The sequence below is a fragment of the Chanos chanos genome, chromosome 14 (genome assembly GCF_902362185.1).
Source record: "Chanos chanos chromosome 14, fChaCha1.1, whole genome shotgun sequence".
Taxonomy (NCBI): domain Eukaryota; kingdom Metazoa; phylum Chordata; class Actinopteri; order Gonorynchiformes; family Chanidae; genus Chanos; species Chanos chanos.
Window position 1 is genome coordinate 8,622,241 of NC_044508.1, and position 19,557 is coordinate 8,641,797.

Below are 19,557 nucleotides of genomic sequence, written 5' to 3' on the forward strand. Positions count from 1 at the left end.
CTGAGAGAGAGAGAGAGAGAGAGAGAACAAGAGACAAGGCTGTAAGATCTCATGGAAAGAAAGAAAGAAAGAAAGAAAGATAGAAAGAAAGAAAGAAAGAAAGAAAGAAAGAAAAGGATAGGTAGGGGGGTGGGGGATGGGTAGGCAGACAATCAAAATGAGAAAGGTTTTAGTCCAGACACAGGACACTCTCTGCGAACATACAAAAAAACAGCCCTCCACTCTGGATGCAATTCAAAGACTGGAGTACATTACATAACCCTCTTCCTCTGTCTCCATGTAGCCATGCCAGGGCTTTGGCTTCTCTGCCGAGTCTCCGTCTGCTCCCTTAGAGCCCAATATTTATCATCTGCCACTACAAAGACTGCCCTGAACTAACCCCAAGACACAGCCTCAATGGCTACTATGTGTGAAACAATGTGATCAAGGCAGAAAGGCCTGGAACACAAGCAAAGCTCTTTCAGAGTTATTCATATTTGTGCTATAAACACACTTGAATATAACTGACAGTTGCATCAATCATAGTTTAAAAAATCAGTTTGTTTGATTAAACTACCATATTTGTGTTTACACCATGATTACATATGGGAAATGATTTGTGGTTCAGTTATGATTAAAGCAAATATTCATTTTGTTTTCCCTTCTTATTGTTGTACAGCTATGCATATTGAGATACATATCTAGGACCACAGGGTTCTGAATGCCATGCCATGTGTTGCCATGGATACAACGTTAAAACCATGGGAGGTTCTCTATCACTACATCCTGTAATGACCGCGCAAACACACACACGCACACACACACGCACACACACACGCACAAACACACACCATGCATAAACCCCATACCTGGCTTTCACAATTGGTTAGGTTATGCCAGAATGAGAGCTTTTGTATCCCAGCTAACACACACACACACACTCGAACACACCCATCTGATACTCACTGTAACCCAGAACTCAGTTGCCATACTAAAAATGTATGATTCAGTGAATTTGTAATACTCATGCTAATGCTATATTCTGACAAAGGTTAAAGACTTTACACCATTTAATAAGGAAATTTTGAAAACAGTAATCCCTCATTTACTCTTAGAAAAATAATTTGCTTTGCAAACACCGTTTCAGAGGATGAATGTGTCGTGAAGCACGGCCGGGTGTGTTCCTCACACTGCAGCATTGTGACATGCCATCGGGTCATTGGACGGCACTGCTGTCAGTCATTTTGTCACCTCTTTAATGGATGTGTCAGTCACTACCCTCAGCAGAACACTGCCATTTACGCCACATCTAATCAAATCAAAACTATTGGCATTGTCCTTTCACGCACCCATGGCCATCAGTATTGCAACATTAATGTCAGTGCTCATCTTTGAAACATTAGACAGAAAAGGCCTCCCATTTCCTCTGGAAGAGGAACAGTTTGTGAATATGCTTGATTATAATCACTCACCATGAAGCCCAACGGATTCTGTTATCTTCCTTCTCTCTCTCTCTCTCTCTCTCTCTCTTTCTCTCTCTCTCTCTCTTTACATCTATGTGTGACATATGTAAATGTGTGCCAAAAATCATTTGTACAATTTACATTTACATCGACACAATCAGATGAAACCACTGACTCGTGAACCATTATCAGCTCACTGTACACAAATAGCAGAGGAACAAAACCTGTGCAAGCCTCTGTTAATCTTTTTACCAGCACATGTGGCACCACATAAGCAATTAGCATTTAAGATTCACTTTATTTACTATCATCAATGCATATGAATCTATTGCTCTACAAGCAATAGATTGGAAAAAAAAAAACTGGAGCAAAAAGTTAACAAATGTACACTCTTGGTGAAGAACCTAAATTGATTTAAATGTATAGCATGGCTGCGTTTAATTAAGGAAGCTCTCTCTTTATCAGCTCTGAATGCTAATGTCGGCCAAGCTGCAATGATTGGCTTGGTTGGTCATGATCAATCAGGAGCTGATTATCTCAGTATGTCTTCCCAGAGCAGCGTGGGTAGAAAGAGATACACTGTGACAGTGTGTCAATGCGTTTTAGGTGTTTCATGAGTAAAGGAAAATTATGATTATTCTAAATACAGCTGAACAAGTCAAAGAGTGTACATTAGACGCTAAGTAGAGGGGTAAAATGAATTTTTACAAAGTAAAAAAAGAAAAAAAAAATCCCAAATCTTCAGCTGCCTCTTTATTTTCTCTTGCATAACTGCATAACTAGTTATGTGTGCGTGTGTGTGTATATATATATATATATATATATATATATATGCGCATAATGAGCAATAAATGAGCGATTTTACTTCACTATTGTCATTTTAAACAGTGAACATAAATATGGGGGTCTTAAAACAAAAAGAAAGAAGCAAATCATCTGGAGGAAGTGTACTTTGTCACTGATAAAAGAAAATACCTTGCATACGTGTAAAGAATAAAAAGCTTTGAATTTGAACAGATAAAAAGAATCATAAAACATCGCGGGACGAGTGTATTCTTTCATGTGCGGTCAGAATATTGCACGCCATTCAGACAATGGAAGAAAAATTACATTCTAAACAAGGCCGTACAGTTGATTCTGAACGGTTCATGAATATTCAATATGCTATTATGATTTTCAGTAAGAGATCTTGGAAATTCCGGGAAGCCGTTTCCTTAGGGAAAATAGCACAGATTATCTGTGTAATTTTTCTCCTGGACATGATATGATGAGCCAAGCTCTTTGAGGTATTGCCGGATGTATTCAAATAACCTTCTTCTTTGTGAACAGGGGCACTGGTGAGGCTTTTGAATGTGCGTAAGAAAGACAGGCGTAATTTAGTTTGCTTTGCATCCGTGCTCCAAGGCAAACACCAAAGTCGCTGTAGAACCGCTTATGTTTACAGGAACGCTGCGATAGATTAACCATTGAACGGTTGCGTGCGTGTTTTGTTTTTTTTTTCCCTTCACAAAGTGAAACGTATGACCCGTATCCTCCTCCGCTCCGACGTTCAATCGCGGTCCTGACACGTCCACCGGCTATCGATCAAAAGCTGTCCATCAAGATCTTAGTCATGTGCTTTCAATGGCCAATAGTGCTGATCTAATTTGTTCTTTGAATCCTCACACAGTACAAGTGATGGTTCTTTTATGGCAAAAGCTTGTCACACGCCCCCATCTTAAATGAGATCAATGGGAAATAAGAAGCAGGACAGCAGTATATTCATCTCAACTCATACAGAGTAAAAAGAATTGATAAATGGATGGCTTAGTATGTCTGTTACATCACCATGAACCTGATTGGTTTTTTATAGCATATTACAACTTATTTCCTGACATGTAAAATGATTGGAATTCTTCCAGAGTGTTAATAATCTGTGCTACTGATCCTAGATCCTAGAGAGAATCCGACTCAAGGAATAAAAATTGCTCTGGGGTTTCAATCGAATTAGTAATGACTGACATGCAAAACAACCAAAGGAACATGAGGGATTATTGGTCGGGCTGAACACTGGACATCCCATCTCCTTTTAAGGAGAGTGTCAGTGGGAGAGTCAGTTAAATCTTTTTTGTTGTCTCCTTTGCTTTGCAGGAGTGTTGGTTATGCTGTGGGACATTTTGGGACTGTGGAGAGGAATGTGAAGCTGGAAGTTCTATTTGGGCGTTACCTTTTTTTGGGGGAAGGGGGGGTGGGGTGGGGGGGGGGGGGGTACTGCACACTGCCCTCAGTACTGCCAGTTGTTGGTAATTCAGTGTCTGGTAAAGAGAGCCTACTGTACCATTACACACACATAATGAAGTCGGATTAAGACAGCCAGCACATTATTAGGAACACCTATGTATGCACGCACACGCGTGCACACACACACACACACACACATAATACTTATAGCTACACATTGATAGACTTTGACTATGAGAACAGATTAGATTCTGAAAGGGCATTCCCTTCATAAAAAGCAACAAGCGTAAAGTATTATGTACCAAGCCATTTCCTTGCTGGCATCAATGAGGATTCTTTTATCGTCCAATTTTCAGCTTCAAAAGGCCTCTTAACGAGGAGACATTATCATGAGATGACAACAAAAGAACACTCCTACATGAGAGAAAAAAACAAAACAAAACAGATTTTCCAAAGTGGAGGTGAACAACTTTTCACTAATTACGCTTTCTCTGAATCTTACAGGGGAATCCGCAAAGCGAAGCTTAAAAAAAAAAAAAAAAAACCCGAAGCGGCTACACCTACGTCCCCCTGGCTGAGGTCACAGGTTTGCACGCAACGAGCTCTCAGTACGCCTCAACAACCAGATCTCTCTCCTTCTCACATTAGCAAAATTAGACAGAAGTACACTCGTGGGAGGTAAAAGAGAGAACGAATGAGCTGTTGCGTCGCTCCCCCTCCTACAGATAAAAAAAAAAAAAAAAAAAAAAAAACATATTTGGCAAAATTATGCTACTGAAAGCACCTGTTGTGGCAATATTTAGAGGCTTCAACAAATTTGCAAACGTATGTTAGTTATGACTGAGTATATGTCATACCTATGCAAGGACTGTTACATCACAGTTCATTACGATACAGTGTTTTCTTACTACATTGTGCACAATCACTATTAAGAATGTATTTTGCTGCACTATAATAGAATATGACATCATTCTGAATGTAAGCTCTGTTATAACTTGCATATTTAGCTGTGCTGTTCATGATCATTAACTCTCAACAGTCTTACGATTCAGTTATAATATTTCTGTTTACGCTCATGAGTTTACCTTAGTTTTAGGGCAAATATTTCTGGAGATGAAGAAGATTGCCTCCATTATGGGGTCATATGAACATATTGCATTTATGTATTAATTTTTAAAGCATCAAAATGACACCCTCTTTCTCATTATGATGTTTCAGTACAGACACATGACTGGGACTCCTCATATATTCATCCTCATTTCACTCTTTGTCCCATCTTTGTGTTCCTCTCACCAGCTATGAGACTGTTTCATTTGAAATGCTCTCAATGTGTCTCATTAATCTCTGTGAAAAGTCATTTGCATTGACACACACTAAAAAAAAACAATATTCATCAGTTTGTCAGACTCTGAGAAACTCAAACTCCATAACATTCATTAAACATCTATATGACACGTTTGTTAAAAATCTTCATCAATCGTACTATGATTATTTTGGTAACTGGGGTGTGAATACCACTGCCATATGTATAGCCGTGGATTTTGGTAAGAGTGTAGACATTTGATGATAGGAAAATTCTATTTGCTAGAAAATTCATGACCAACAGCAAGTAAACACTGCAAGCCCGTCGCAAACATGTTCCTATTCTCGAATCCTCGGACACAACAGATGATCGACTTTAACCACATGGGTGACAGAATTTTTTTAAAGTAATTTTTAAATGAACATTTGCCATCATCTGAAATGCTATGCAAATAGTCAGCAGGGAATGAGAGAGTACCAGCTCTGTGTATACACTCTAACACTCAAACATACACATCTACTACAACCCGAGGAATGAATCGGTTCACTGGCTTTAACCGCCTACCTTACTGACTCTATTATAGTAAGGTACCATTTTGGCCTTATGTGACCTTTCTAATATAGTGTACCCAAACCTACCCCAAAGGAACAGCACCAGCAAATTAAGTAGCAGAACTTAGCACAGTTGAGGGACTGAAGCACGTTAATTTATTCAGTGCCGTTATTGTCTCATTAATGGTCCACTGTTTCAGCAGGGACCCATTCCAGCAAGATGTGTGTAAGTTTGCTTTTTAGGTTAGGCCCAAAGAAAGAACCCTGGCATCAATCAGATCCTGCTAAAAGCTCAGAATTTACCCCCGATTTGTGCATTTAAACATCAACATCACAACCTACCTAATTCTAAACAAACATGGCAAGACAGAATAGCATGTCTCACGAAACAGGGGTGAACTGGTGATTTTTTTTTTTTATTCCAGCATGTATTATTAAATGTATCGATTCAACCTGTAGTATCGTTGTGCTTCTTCCCTTCAAAGAATGATCTGATCCTGAATACACGAACCGTACTTGGATTAAGAAAATAATAATAATAAAAAAAAATAAAAATGTACAATTGAAATCAACATCACGTCTCCTCCGTATCTCTCTCGTTCCATCACTTTCCCTAGGTGATGGGTCTTCATTTTCACAGTGACAGGCACTATCTGTCCACACTCAGGGTGAAATTTCATCGTCTCCTCCGCCGCAGATAGCAGGTTTTTACATTATCTCACGACACAGGCAAGGTCCTTGAGCGTTTGTATCAATGCGTTATGTCGTTTGGATTACCGCGCCAATAAAAGACGGCCGGCAAACTGGACGGAAACTTTGCTGATTGGATGGTATCGCTGATTTTTGATGGACACGATCGCTATTTAATTTTTCTTAATGATAAATAAATGTTCTATTAGAATCAAAGGCTTATCTCTGTCGAGTCACGCATAATCTCTGTGTCCTGACCGTTAACATACATTGATTAACACTGTCAAACAACAAATTTTAATAGATGACATGGAATTTCAGATTTGCTTTCAATAAACAGAGCAATTACAATATGCCAAATCATCTTAATTAAAATCTATTATACATGGCTACATGAGGACAAATGTGACGTTATTAATTCTTCTGTTCTTATTATTGGCTTATAATTGACCACCCAAAAAGTTAATTAACTTAAAAAAAGATGCTCAAACTTAAACACACACACACACACACGCACCACATTAACATTAACAGGTGAGTTGTGAGTGACGGGGGGAAAGAGCAGAGCCGTCCATCCATCTGCTGACATCTTCTCATGTGTGCTGGGCCACCCTGATTGGCAGAGATTAGCCCTGTCACACCGGCATGCCTCTCCCCGATAACAAAGTGTCAGAGAGGAGCTAAACAGCCGAACAGTATCAGCTCAGAAATACCATCAGCCCCTGAAATAACCCACTCTGAGTTTCCCAAGTCCACAACCACAGCAGAGTCCGCAACTCCAAGAATTCTGCAAAGTATGATTTTTTTTTTTCCCCGGCTGCGCTAAATATCATGATAACGTTACATTCAGCGAATATTCTATGAACACTGCGTAATCTTTTAATATTCTATCTTTTTAATGTTCTTTGAAGCTCATATTTGTAATGTATTATAAATAAAGTCATGATCATACTCATTAAGTTTTCTACACTTGTAAGACCTAATATGAATGGAATTCATAAATATGAGCAGAATCCTTACTGTCTTTACTGTATAGTTCAGGAACCAAGGGTAGTGATCATAAATAGAAATTATGGATAACAATGAGTATATTAACCATACATTGTGAATCATATCAGGTGTCAGAAATCATATAATGACAAGTTACAGCTTCAGAACACGTGTTGTTCCAATGTAATTACAACTGTGTTTGTCCCATACTGTTAAGAGGTGCTTAGTTACAATTTACCTTTAAATGACTAAAGGTAGTGATATCTTGCAAGTATGTACAAATGTACTTTCCATTCCAGTTGTGAGCTATGTAATGTTATGGTTTTTTGTATAATATGTAATGTTATGGTTTTTTGTACCTGTTTTTTTTTTTTTAGATCCATTATTCAGAGTGGTCTAGCTGTTCAGAGCAGTGCTTTATGGAATATCACAGACACATGAAAAATTCTGCACAGTTTTCATTTCTCTACAGATTTAGCCTAGAGAACCAGAGTGTATTTTAGGCACATAGACACACACACTAACCTACACATACATGCAGACACACACAAACACACCCACACGCACGTGCGTACACACACACAACACACAAAGTGTCTTGACATTGTCTCCTCTCCAGCCGTGTAGTCATGCAACTTGAGCATGTCATCAATGCGTACACACACGCGCACACGCACACTCACAGACACACACACACACACACATACACACACACACACACGCGCGCGCACACACACACACACGCATACACACACACACTAACTGACACATTAGAGTAGCATTTTTCCCTCTTGACCCCTGTGTTGTAATCTGAGGGCAGATGAAGTGTGATGCAACATATGATTCTATATACGGCTCATTTGAAGCACAGATGACTCATCCGCGCAGAGTGAATGGGTATGCCCACTCTGCAGAGCTCCCGGGCCAGCGTTCAAATAACTGTTTAGCCAAGTCGTTGATGAAGTGAATACAGGGAAGGAGAAAATGGGAGGTAATAATGACTCCGTGGAGATTCCTGTGAGCTATTTGAGGGTAAAAGATGTAACATGACAACATGGTGTCATCCTATCAGATGTTCAGTTTTAGTAGCTGTGTTCAGTTGTTGAGAGATATGTCTCTTTGAACAGTTGCATCAGCAGTTCAATTAACAGAATGTGTAAAGATGTCTTTTTCTGTTAACATTCATTTCATCATCCAATGACGTGTCTGTGTCATTATCTACAATTCTAGTTGTATGATGCAGTGTTTGGTCGAGGGTTCTGTTATTTGCTTTGTTTTATACATGTAGTTCATTTGCTGTAAATTGCTTATTCTATGGTTTTCACATTGTCTTTCATTTTTTTAAGTGTTTTGTTTTATATCTCTTCTGTCAGTCTGCTGGAGTTGGAACACCCACAACATTAAAGGGTTATTAAAGTGCCAAATTCATACCACTGTCTTTCTAAATTCACTGACATCACTACTGTATCTCACTTTGGTCACATCTGTCATTCAAGATGGTTAGCATCTCACTGTTCAAATGTGATGCTGTCATACTGTCAGAGAGAGAGAGAGAAAGAGAGAGAGACAGACAGAGAGAGAGAGATAGAGAGAGAGAGAGAGTTTGTGAGTATGCATTTTTTTAGCATGCTTGAATATGTTATCCATAGACTAGTTGGGACTCTCCAGAATTGCAGGTCAAGAAGAGAAACTCATTACCCAGGATGATAGAGGACTGATAGCACTGAAACACTGATGTCATAGACAGCGACCTTTCCGCAAAGTTGTGATGTGGTGCTCCTTTTCCCCATCGGTTTTACCACTGATTACTTTGTCATGAGTGTGCGTGAGTACAGTGTAGATTGCTAACATCAGCCCTTCAGAAGTTCATGTTTAATCCAGTTTCAATTTGGTGAGGTATGAGCAAACATGCCTTAGAGAGTATAATGAAACACAGGGCAGCGAAGTCAGAGGAGAGGCTGAAGAGTCTCACGCTGCAGTTCAGTGCTCAGTCTAATTTAGATCAATGGAGCCAGAGCAATTTCTTAGAGAATCCTTTATTTTCCCTTCTCTCAATGATTATGGTCCCAAACTGAAATGGTTTATAATCACATACTATGTGGGGATCATCACTAAATGTAATAGAGGACTTTAATTATATTTTTATACAACTATTGAGTGCATAGCTTTGTCTTATTTAAATGACTGCATCCTTTAGAAGCCGTATTTGTTGACCACACACACCATAAGAACCGTACTGTTTCAGAGAATACTTATAATGTGGTTGTGAAATGCAACCCCCTTTTGAGAAAATTTGAGTGACACAAGCCTATCCACAAAATGAAAGGCGTCTTAGATTGGTAGCAGAGAATGTTGCATTTAGACATTTCTTGTGTTAAGTAAATATGGAAATATTCTTAATACGAAGGCTAAGATTGTAAAGTCTGTCACTTTTTCCTTTCAACTGGAAGAAATGCTAGCGATAGTTTTTGGCATAGCCAACTGACAGAAGTACTAATAGTATATCCAATTAAACAGCAGTACCTATACGGTGGTAAATTCATTTTATCTGATTGGATGCAAAATTGCTATTGTGCAGGCCACACAGAAAATTCGCCACTTCAAAAAAAGATATTCATTAAAGCCATTGGAACTGGAGCCATTGGAACATTATCCGATGTCTCTTTTTTCTCTCAGTCATGGAACATGGCTTCTGAGGACATTTCCTCGATATCGATAGCGCCTTCAAATGAGATACGGCTTATGCACCACAACAAAAGTCCCTGCACGTTTTGTTGCTTGAATAATACACAGTCAGTTTCTCGACCATTTTCTTAAGGACCGACCACCAGCCACCTTCATTTTGGCCCTTTAAGAACTCAGCTGAATTAACCAGTCAGAGTCGTCGAGTTAAGCGGAGGCGCAGAGTGAGGTACCTTTTGGCTGTGGCTACAGCAAAAGAGTAAAACGGATGGTGATCCCCAAGGAGAAGTCTAAGGAACACTGAGCTTCAAAACCGTCATGTTCCTGTGCTTTTAAGTCACATGGAGCACTCCTGAGGGGAATGTAATATTTAGAGGAGGGTTTTAATCGGCTTTGAGCAAGAGGAGCAGGCCACAGAGGCTCAGTTCTCGTGGCTTATGGTGCCACGGAGTCAGGGTTGAGAACCGACCCAAAGGGCAAGGGAATCGCAAAGCATCATGGGAACACGTGACTGTGGGTGTCTGGTGAAGCTGATAAGACAGAGCTTAGTAAAAAAAAAAAGACAAAAAAAACAAAAAAAATCACTTGCTGCACAAAGACAGTCATGGTTTGTCACTCTGCCCTTTCCCATTCTCTCTCTCTCTCTCTCTCTCTCTCTCTCTCTCTCTGTCCTGTCTCCCTCGCTTTCATAAACACATTTTCCCCCTTCTCTCTCTTTCTTGACCGTTCTGTCATTCTCAGCCACTCAGACTCATTTTCTTTCCCTCTTTCTCACTCTTTACCCCTCTCTCTCCATCTTCCTCTGCATCCCTTTTCCCTCCCTCCCTCCCTCCCTCCCTCTCTCCCTCCCTCCCTCTCTCTTTTCTATCTGTTTCACACTCTCCCCAGCAAGTGTGATCACTCAGGCCTGTCAGGAAGGCTCCTGAGTATGTCTGACAGGGAGATGAGAGAAAGGACACTAAGCTATGACTGGATTAGCAGGAGGTTTTTACTGCCAGAGAAGCCCACTGTTTCACACATACACACTAACCACATCCACCAATCAACCCGTGTCAAGACTGGCCGCAGACCTCCGCTACGCAATCACAGGCTGGCCATAGCCACTAATCTCCAACAAAGCAAGCTCACAGACTCGGTCCATGAGCCAATCACGGACCGAACAGAGACACCGCCCCTCAGTGGTCCACGAACAACAAACTGACCACAGCCACCGTTCTCAGCCAATCAATCAAATGCAGCCAAATTACAAAGACAGCTCTCATTCAAGAAATCAATCAAGGAATAATCACAACTACTGCTCTCTAACATCTAACTGATTACAGTCTGTAAAAAGTAAAAGAGCATTTCAGAAACACGAAGTCTGTAGGTACCAACTCTAGCTAGAAGCCACATTTCACACGCACTCACTGACCATTCTATAAGAAACATCAAACTTGTAAATACAGTTAGAGGCTAAGGCCCAAATGTTGCTATGCACAGTTTGTGTTAACCATCCTATAGCCCTTCATCAATGCTCAGTTTCTGACCACAAGACAGATATTTTTGGATGGTGGGCTACTTTCAACACAGCAGTGAAAATGATTTGTGTAAAAATCCCAGCAATGCCGCTGAGCCTAATACACGGATACCAACATGACGCCAACTACCATGCCACTATCATGTCAGTGTCGCTGCTGTGTCGAGAATGGTCTAATATCTAGTCAACAGCAATACTACAGTCAGAAACTGACTGTTGATGAATAGAGTAGAGGGTGGCTGACAAATTGTACGTGGAAACAGATGAGCTACAGTCTGTAATGGTAGACCTATATAGTATACCTATAAGGTAAGTATACCTCATAAAGTGGCCAGTGAGTGTAGGTCCAAGGTAGGTGCTTCTAACAACGTGTATGTTTAGTTGTGGATAAGTCAGAGCAGAATTCTGGTTGTATTTCATTTACAAATGACAAGTTACCAATTTAATGTATTTAAGCAATGAACATTTCCCTGAGTCAATCTGACACAGTGATGTATTGACATTAGTCTTTGAGGTACTGTGTAAAATACTACCACAGGCCATCACATCTGTTAAACAACGCTGCGTGTATTTATCAGCAGTTTGTTTACTCTTTGGTCTCCATTTTTTCCAAGCATGTTTCCAACGATTTTTTGACATACAACACTGAATACGGTCACGGTTTTATTCCATATCCATAATGTTAACCGAGCATAGAATACGGCATAAAGATACATATTTCAGACGCACAACACACTTTTCTCATTTTTACACCACTTAGACAATAGCACTAAAAGCCATAAGCCTAGTACTATACGGTGGAAAGCTTTGTTACAGGAAAGACTGCAAAAATGCTCAAGTGCCCCCCCGCCCTCCAAATCTCTCCATGTAGAAATTTTCACTTCTTATTTTAACAGGTTGTCATTAAAACTATCGTTAGGGTCTCAGATCTTATATGTCCTTTACCTGAGAAAGAGAAAGGTTAAAAAAAAAAAAAAAAACAGAAAGAGAAACGTGTCCTTGACAATGTAAATGTATCATAGCGATAAGGAAGATTAGCGTGATGGATTCTCGATTTACAACGTTTGTGGGCTATCTCTGTGTTCATGAATAATACATCGTGATTTATAAGCCTTAAGCCAGAAGCTGATGTATTACAAGAGAAGCTGAAGATGAACGAGGGATAAAAGTGAAGAGAGAAGAGGAGAGCAAAAGGGAGGTGGAAGGTTTGTTTTAGTGTATCCAGCTGACGCTCTTTTCCATACCAGGGTTTGGAGATAATGAATCTAGGGATTGACTTCATCCCTCCATTGCGTTTTTTCTTTCTTTTTTTTCCCCTCCCTTCTCTCATTCAGTGATCATTTGCTGAGAAGTTTGATTGGCTATTTTGCCCCGCTCCTCTACCTCTCTTAATGGGAAGGCTTCTCGGTTCAGTGTTTTTTTGTGGGGTGTGTGTGTGTGTGTGTGTGTGTGTGTGTGTGTGTGCGTGTTCATGAAGGGGACATGGAGAGAGTTATAGATCTGCAGTGGCACTGCCACGCTCAGGAGGATACATGTTTTATGAGTGAAGCTACTCTCTCACTTTCAAGCTCTCTCTCTCTCACACACACACACACACACACACGACACACACACACACACACAAACACACACACATACACACAAATAAATTACCAATTCATCACACATGAGTGGATTAGTCTGTCAAGCTAAAGACTCAAGGTCCAAAGAACTATTATGTCCTATAAGTCTTGGGGAAGCAAGGGCTGACAAAAAAAGAACAGGAACTCTCTCTCTTTTCAATTTAGTTCTCCCTCCCTTACGCTCACATACACACACAAATTACACACAGAGTTGTCCCCAAAACTGAGTGAGCCAAAGCCTAATACTATAGACATTCTTTCTAATTGGTGAATACTTCCACGGTTGGTTTGGAATGAAAACTGGCACGGAAATGAATAACTTGAATCGTATTCTGTTTCCATATGACACGCATATTCATATACAATTACATAATGATTTAGTTAAATATTTAGTTTTAACCATGCAACTCTCTCAGTTAATGAAAAAGACAATGGATGGATGGATGAAACATGTATGAATGGTATGAATGGGGTATGAAACAGTAATAGGTCAGACAACAGAAGAAAATGAGAACTAGTGAAGCGATGAGGTGATTACAGAAAAAGAGAGGGTGGGAGAGAGAGAGAGGGACAGGTGGAAGAGGGGCTGAAGGATCCGAGACTCCAGGGGGGTAAAGCTTCCCAAAAATAGCTCTCCTCATAGAATGAGCCAGAATCTGGAGCACAGGTCCAATATCCATTAGGTTTGATATGTGGGGACAAGGGAGAGCTGTGGCCACACACACACACACAAACACACATACACACGCACGCGAGCGAGCGCATACACACACAGAGTGTGTATGGTATATAGACAGTGGTGGAGCTCCAAAAATAGCTCCTATTTCCACTGTGTTCACTTTCATATTCCGTGTTCACACATCCAATTTCCCTTCACCACACCAATCAGCCCTCACAGAGTGTGAATGGCCTCTCCTACACACATACATGCACACACTCCTCCAATATTAAGCGAGAGCAATACCTTCTCTCTCTTTCTGTCTCTCTCTCACGCACATCTCACACACACACACACACACACACACACCCATGACTGTAGGTGAGAGCAGCCTGTCTCTCTGGTGTCAATCCTCCTGACAGGGCATTACAAAGCTATTGAAAGGGAACAGAGAAGAGGGCTACACTTAACTGTCAGGCCCTGGACCCTCAGACTGACTTCTCATTTACAAACGCAAAAGAGAGAGAAGGTGAGCGCACAAAAAAAAAAAAGAGGGGGGGGGGGTGATTTCCTCCATCTGGGGAAGTCCCGCCAAGAGGCCGGTCTGCCATGGCTATTCAGAGTTTTTTACACGCTCGATTATAAAAAAGAATAGAGGCTTATCACCTCTGCCCTACTTCAAAGGTAACAGTATTAATACTGTAAGGAAATTCTCGCCATTGTGGGAGATGAACAGTTCGAGGAGGGTTTTGGAAAGTGGGAACTGAGCTTGCAAACACTCTTTGAAGTGATAAGTATATCTCTCAGGAAAACAAATGCGTGTGGTAAAGCAATTTAATCCTTTGTTCTTATATGAGATTTAAATGTTCCTCTGAAGTGAGCTAGTAAATATACAGTTATTAAGGACGGCAGATGTGCAGGGCGAACCGAAATAGCACAGAACTGTATCGTGGGTATCTGCAAATTTGTAACAGAGAAGGAAAGCGGCACATTAAATATTGTGTGTTTTGTCTGTTCTGTGCATCAACTGCATCTAACTGCAACCATTTTTACTCTCTTTCTCTTTACAACAGCACTGAAGATATTGACACTTGCTGTGCTGAATGAGGTTCAATGCACCAATTGCTTCCATCTCTTGTTCAAAAAACTTGACGTGAGAAAGGTTTCATAGAGTAGCTTTTTGATTGTGGGTTGGCCAGCTGGTTTGAAAGGCAGGTCTGCCAAAATGAGATGAGTTTAACAAAGTTTCAAAGAGGAACCATTCAAAAACATTTTTAAAAAAATGCGCAATAGGGAATATTCTCTGACACAAGGCAATGTATTGTAAAACAGAAAATACAGTGGTTAATATCTCACTGTCAAACTACAAATCAGAGGAAGAGGAAAAACCCAAGAGTGAATTTTAGACTGCCATGAATATGTAGTTCACCCTTTTTATGTTTAAAAATAAATTAAAATTGTTGCACTCTTCTACACTGTAAACCTCAGACATTACAATCAGTCAAAAAATTGCTGTAACTTGTTAAAAGAAGAAGAAGAAGAAGAAAACTCCAAAAGATAATCTTAGATGGCTCTGAGAATCCAGCACATTCTTCTAATGTTTCATAATAAGCTAAAATATTGATGTTCCTCTGCACTGTGAACCCAATACATTATGACAACAAAAAACAGCTTGGCAGCTGAACAAACTGACACGTAAGTGAACATTCTGAGTAATGGCTTTGATTCAATCTTTTTTTTTTTTTAGTTATCCTAATATTTTTCCACGTACACAATGTACAGATAAATCAAATTTCCATGTAGACAGTCCACAGATAAATCAATTTTTCATTCCCATTGGTAAAGTTACACTTGATTGTAAACGATGATTTTTTTCTTCAGGCTATTCATCCAGTCCTCTTTTGAACCATTATAAGTACATCTGTAATGTTTTGTCAGCACTATGTATTGTCTTATAATGCCAAAAGAATGTAGTTATAAACACTCGGGGGGGGGGGGGGGGCATTTATGAATAATCATTAGTAATGATGTGAAGCCTCAAAACGTCGTGTAAGTGAGGTGTCCTGGTAAAAACTATCTGGATGAACTGTAGTTCCAAACAGAATCTCAACTGTAACTGTCTTTTAAGGGCTGCTGCCACTATTCTCACACAAAGTAGTCGTCTCACTGCTCACACAGTTTTAAGTCTAAATCTGACTTCATTCTCAGGAGACGTTAGGGGAACATCCATATTACAGTTTTAGTATAAAAGGTGTCCAAGGCAGCTACCAGAGGCACTGGTCAAGTCCTGCAGAAGGTTAATACACAGAGAGGTCCAAGTAAATTTTAACTCAAAAACGTCCATAGTCTAGAAAGCCAAGTTTTGCTTAACGTGGAAAGATTACAGAGGCTTAGTTCTTGAAAGTGATGCTAATGTGGTATGGCTGAATGGGCTTCATTGGAATCACACTTAGAAGGCATGCATGATTCATCAAAGCTACCACAGGCTTTGTTAGCCCAAAACACTCTGATCAAAGCAGCATATAGCTAGGACAGAATATCAAGGAGAAAAAAGGAATCTTGTTTTAAATATTGGAGAACATTTTGCTAGCGCACCATTCTGCCATTTATGCAATGCTAAACGGAACTTCTTTTTTTTTTTTTTTTTGGACCGCTGTGCTGTGAATGTAACCGAGATGGTGATTAAGACTTTGAGGCAGTGGTGAGGGGGAAATGTTGAATGTAATTTGATGAGTGTGACTGCATGTTAAGATGACCATTCCATGAGCTTCATGTGTACTTACAAAATCTCACTGGTTTTATGTAACCGCTAACTGTAGTCTCTGAAGGGTGTCTCAAAGCCATTTCCAATTAGTCCCTCTAAAATTTTACCATTCCGTCTATGTTTTTTTGTTTTTTTTTTCACAAATCTCTCTCCCAGGTATTTTCTGAGCGTATCAAAAACAAAAAACAACCTTTGAAATTGAAAATTGAAGGCTTGAGAAATGCGTTTGGATAACGACTTTAAAAGCCACGTTTATGCTATATTTAGACAAGTTTATGACATATACATTTATTTATTTAGCAGATGCTTACAAAGAAACTTGCAATTGAGGCAAAATGAGCCCAGTAGTTTTTAAATAGTAGTTTTACATTTTTTTTTTTTTTTTGATGATGATCAGAGTTCTTGACTTCAATTATTATCATTTAAAATAAAAAAAAAGACTTTTAAAAAGAGCATTAAGTTGGAAAATGAATAATGCCAAGTGTGATAACACGAGAAAGCTAAACACGAGCCTTCATCCGGATTTTGCTCGTTAGCGAGTTAATGCCTCCATTATCATGTCATGCACATTAATGGATTATTTCTCTCGATTAATTAAGACTTAGACGTGTGTATTCAGGCAGTTGTGGGGGTGCAGAGTATGTTTACATCCAGTGCTATCCCAATCAGTGCTGTCTACAGTTGCCCATCTCTCCAGGGCCTCGAGGCAGGTTTGCACATATCTATATCGAACATCTAAGATTTCCGTCTTTCCTCAAAACCTGTCTTCTCAATGCGAGAAAGGGCTAGATACTAAAACAGATGCGGTTTTAATGTTGAAGAGAGAGAGTGAAGGAAGGGATTAAAAAAAAAAAAGAAAGTAAAAATGAGAGGAAGAATTAAAGAATGATGGAGGTACTCTGAAAGAGAGAGAGAGAGAGAAAGAAAAAGAGAGAGTGAGTGATGGAGTTTGTCAGAATGACTGATTGAGATGGAGAAGGGTGTATGTATACATTTTTAACAAGCGATAAGGAATCAGGTTCGGCGAATGCTAATGGGTTTGGAGGGCCGTCATATTTTCAGAATGTAATGAATGTAAATTGATGTTCTGAAATATCACTTTCAGTCCAGGGCGGTGCTGGTTTTGACAGGTGGAAACATGCCACAGGACTCAGAAAACAATGACATAAGTTGCTAATTAGTTTAAGTCAATTATCAGATCTCATAATCACAGCGCAATCTTTTTGACAATTAATTCATGCTCATACATTTGATAACTATTAATTATATGAATCCTCACGACTATCTTGATTATTATTTGAAGCCAGTGTGGAAATACACAGGTACAATGCTAATCACTTAAATGATAGAGTAAGTGCCCTAAGTCCAACTAACGGTTGGGACTGATGAAATACCAAAACTTTTTTTTATTATTAAGAAGTTTGTCTTTGTTTAAAGAAAAGAGTCCTGAGATTAATACTGGAAATAACTGGTTTTACTATAAATTTCATAACTACGTGACTTCTGAATTATTACTGTAACGTAATGAGGTTTTTAAAACTGGAATGTATTTCAACTAACGATAGACTACAATCAGCTGGCAGACTTATGAATAGGACAAATATCTTCAAAACCAAAACAAATTGGACTCCCAATGTTATGAATATTAATAAAGCTCAGAGAAGACAGACTCCATAAACAATGCACGTCTAAAAGGCTTGCTTTGACTAGCATGCAGCCTTTTTCCCCTCTGCACACAGTGGGGTCAGGAGGTCATTTGTCTGGTTAAACTATTGTCTTACTCCAGGGTCCAAGATATCAACTTCAAAACTGTGACTCATTTGCTTGTTGTTTCTATTGTAATAAGGTTTAAAGGCCCAAAGGAATAACACTGCTGTTATTATACTTGTGAGCAAGAGAATCACATGCTTTCCACTGAAAAATGATCTAGCAACAATGTACTGGGTTGTTTAGAGCAATATACTCACTAGACCATGAATTCAAGTCTGGGAGGTATGAGTCAGTTTACATTTGACGGACCAAACAATTTTGAGGTTGGGCAAATATACCCTGGTGAAAACAGCACTTACACTACAAATGATTATCAGGGCTACACTGCAAACCCAGCAATTCCGTATCTGCCTTAAACGTTTAGGATACAAACGTACAGTTTTTCTACTTATGGGAACTGAGAGAGAGAAGGAGAGAGAGAGTATGAAACCAAAGTCCCAAGCACTGCCATGCTCTGTTTCTCAGAGACACTTTCCAAGGTTCCTTTTAGAAAATATTATAAGTGCACCTATTGGTGACACAGGGCCATGTGACATTTCAGAAGAGTATTTTTAAATATTGACACAGCATTGTGACCCAACAATGTGAGAACTTGCACCAAGTGAAACCCTTAGTACAATTGAAATGTTAAACTTTTTGTCTACTGTTACAATTTCTTCATTCTTAATCACAATGATTAGTGTTGGTTAGTCTTTAGTTCCTCTTCAAATTAAATGAAATTTAAGTCTTTGTTATGTCCTCCTATGTCTCTTGCTGCTGGAATAATATTGTAATAAAGGTTTGGTTAAAATCTGAATTTCTTGAAAGATGCCATTTTACAGATGATGATCGGATGAAAACGTGCCTCGCGCAACAATTGTTTTCTTGGAAGTTTTCCTAGACTTCAGGATGACTGCATTATGAATGCATCTTCAGACTTCTGAATTTTTTATAATGAATAATGATCAAACCTCTCATGGATGCTGCCACACCAGGGAGAGAGAGAGAGGAGACATTTCAATTGGGAATTCTCCCTCTGTCTCACATTCTCTCTCTCTCTCTTTATCTCTCGTTCCCTTGATCTCCTTCCCTCTCCTTATGCTCTCCCTCATCTTTCTCTTTCATTAACTCCCTCTCACACTCTCTGGCCTCTATTAGGAGGGGGGAGTCAGTCTTACTGCTTTTTTTAAAAGACATTTTATGTGTTAAGCTGTTTTTCTTGATATACATCACAGCATCTTACTGTAAATGAGTATGGCACAAACTTCATGTTCTGAGGAAAATGACACGAAAACTTAACTGGTTTCTCCCCCGAGAGATCATTAAGATATTTCTTCATCTAATTGTCAAAAAGTAGAAAGTGTGTTGTC

The 19,557-nt window shown here is 39.4% G+C and overlaps 1 protein-coding gene across 3 annotated transcripts in view; it reads right to left on the reverse strand.

The window, feature by feature from the left end:
• trpm3 (transient receptor potential cation channel, subfamily M, member 3) overlaps nucleotides 1-19,557 on the reverse strand; it is a 100,761-nt gene that overhangs the window by 61,478 nt on the left and 19,726 nt on the right. The gene's annotated exons all lie outside the window — the stretch shown is intronic.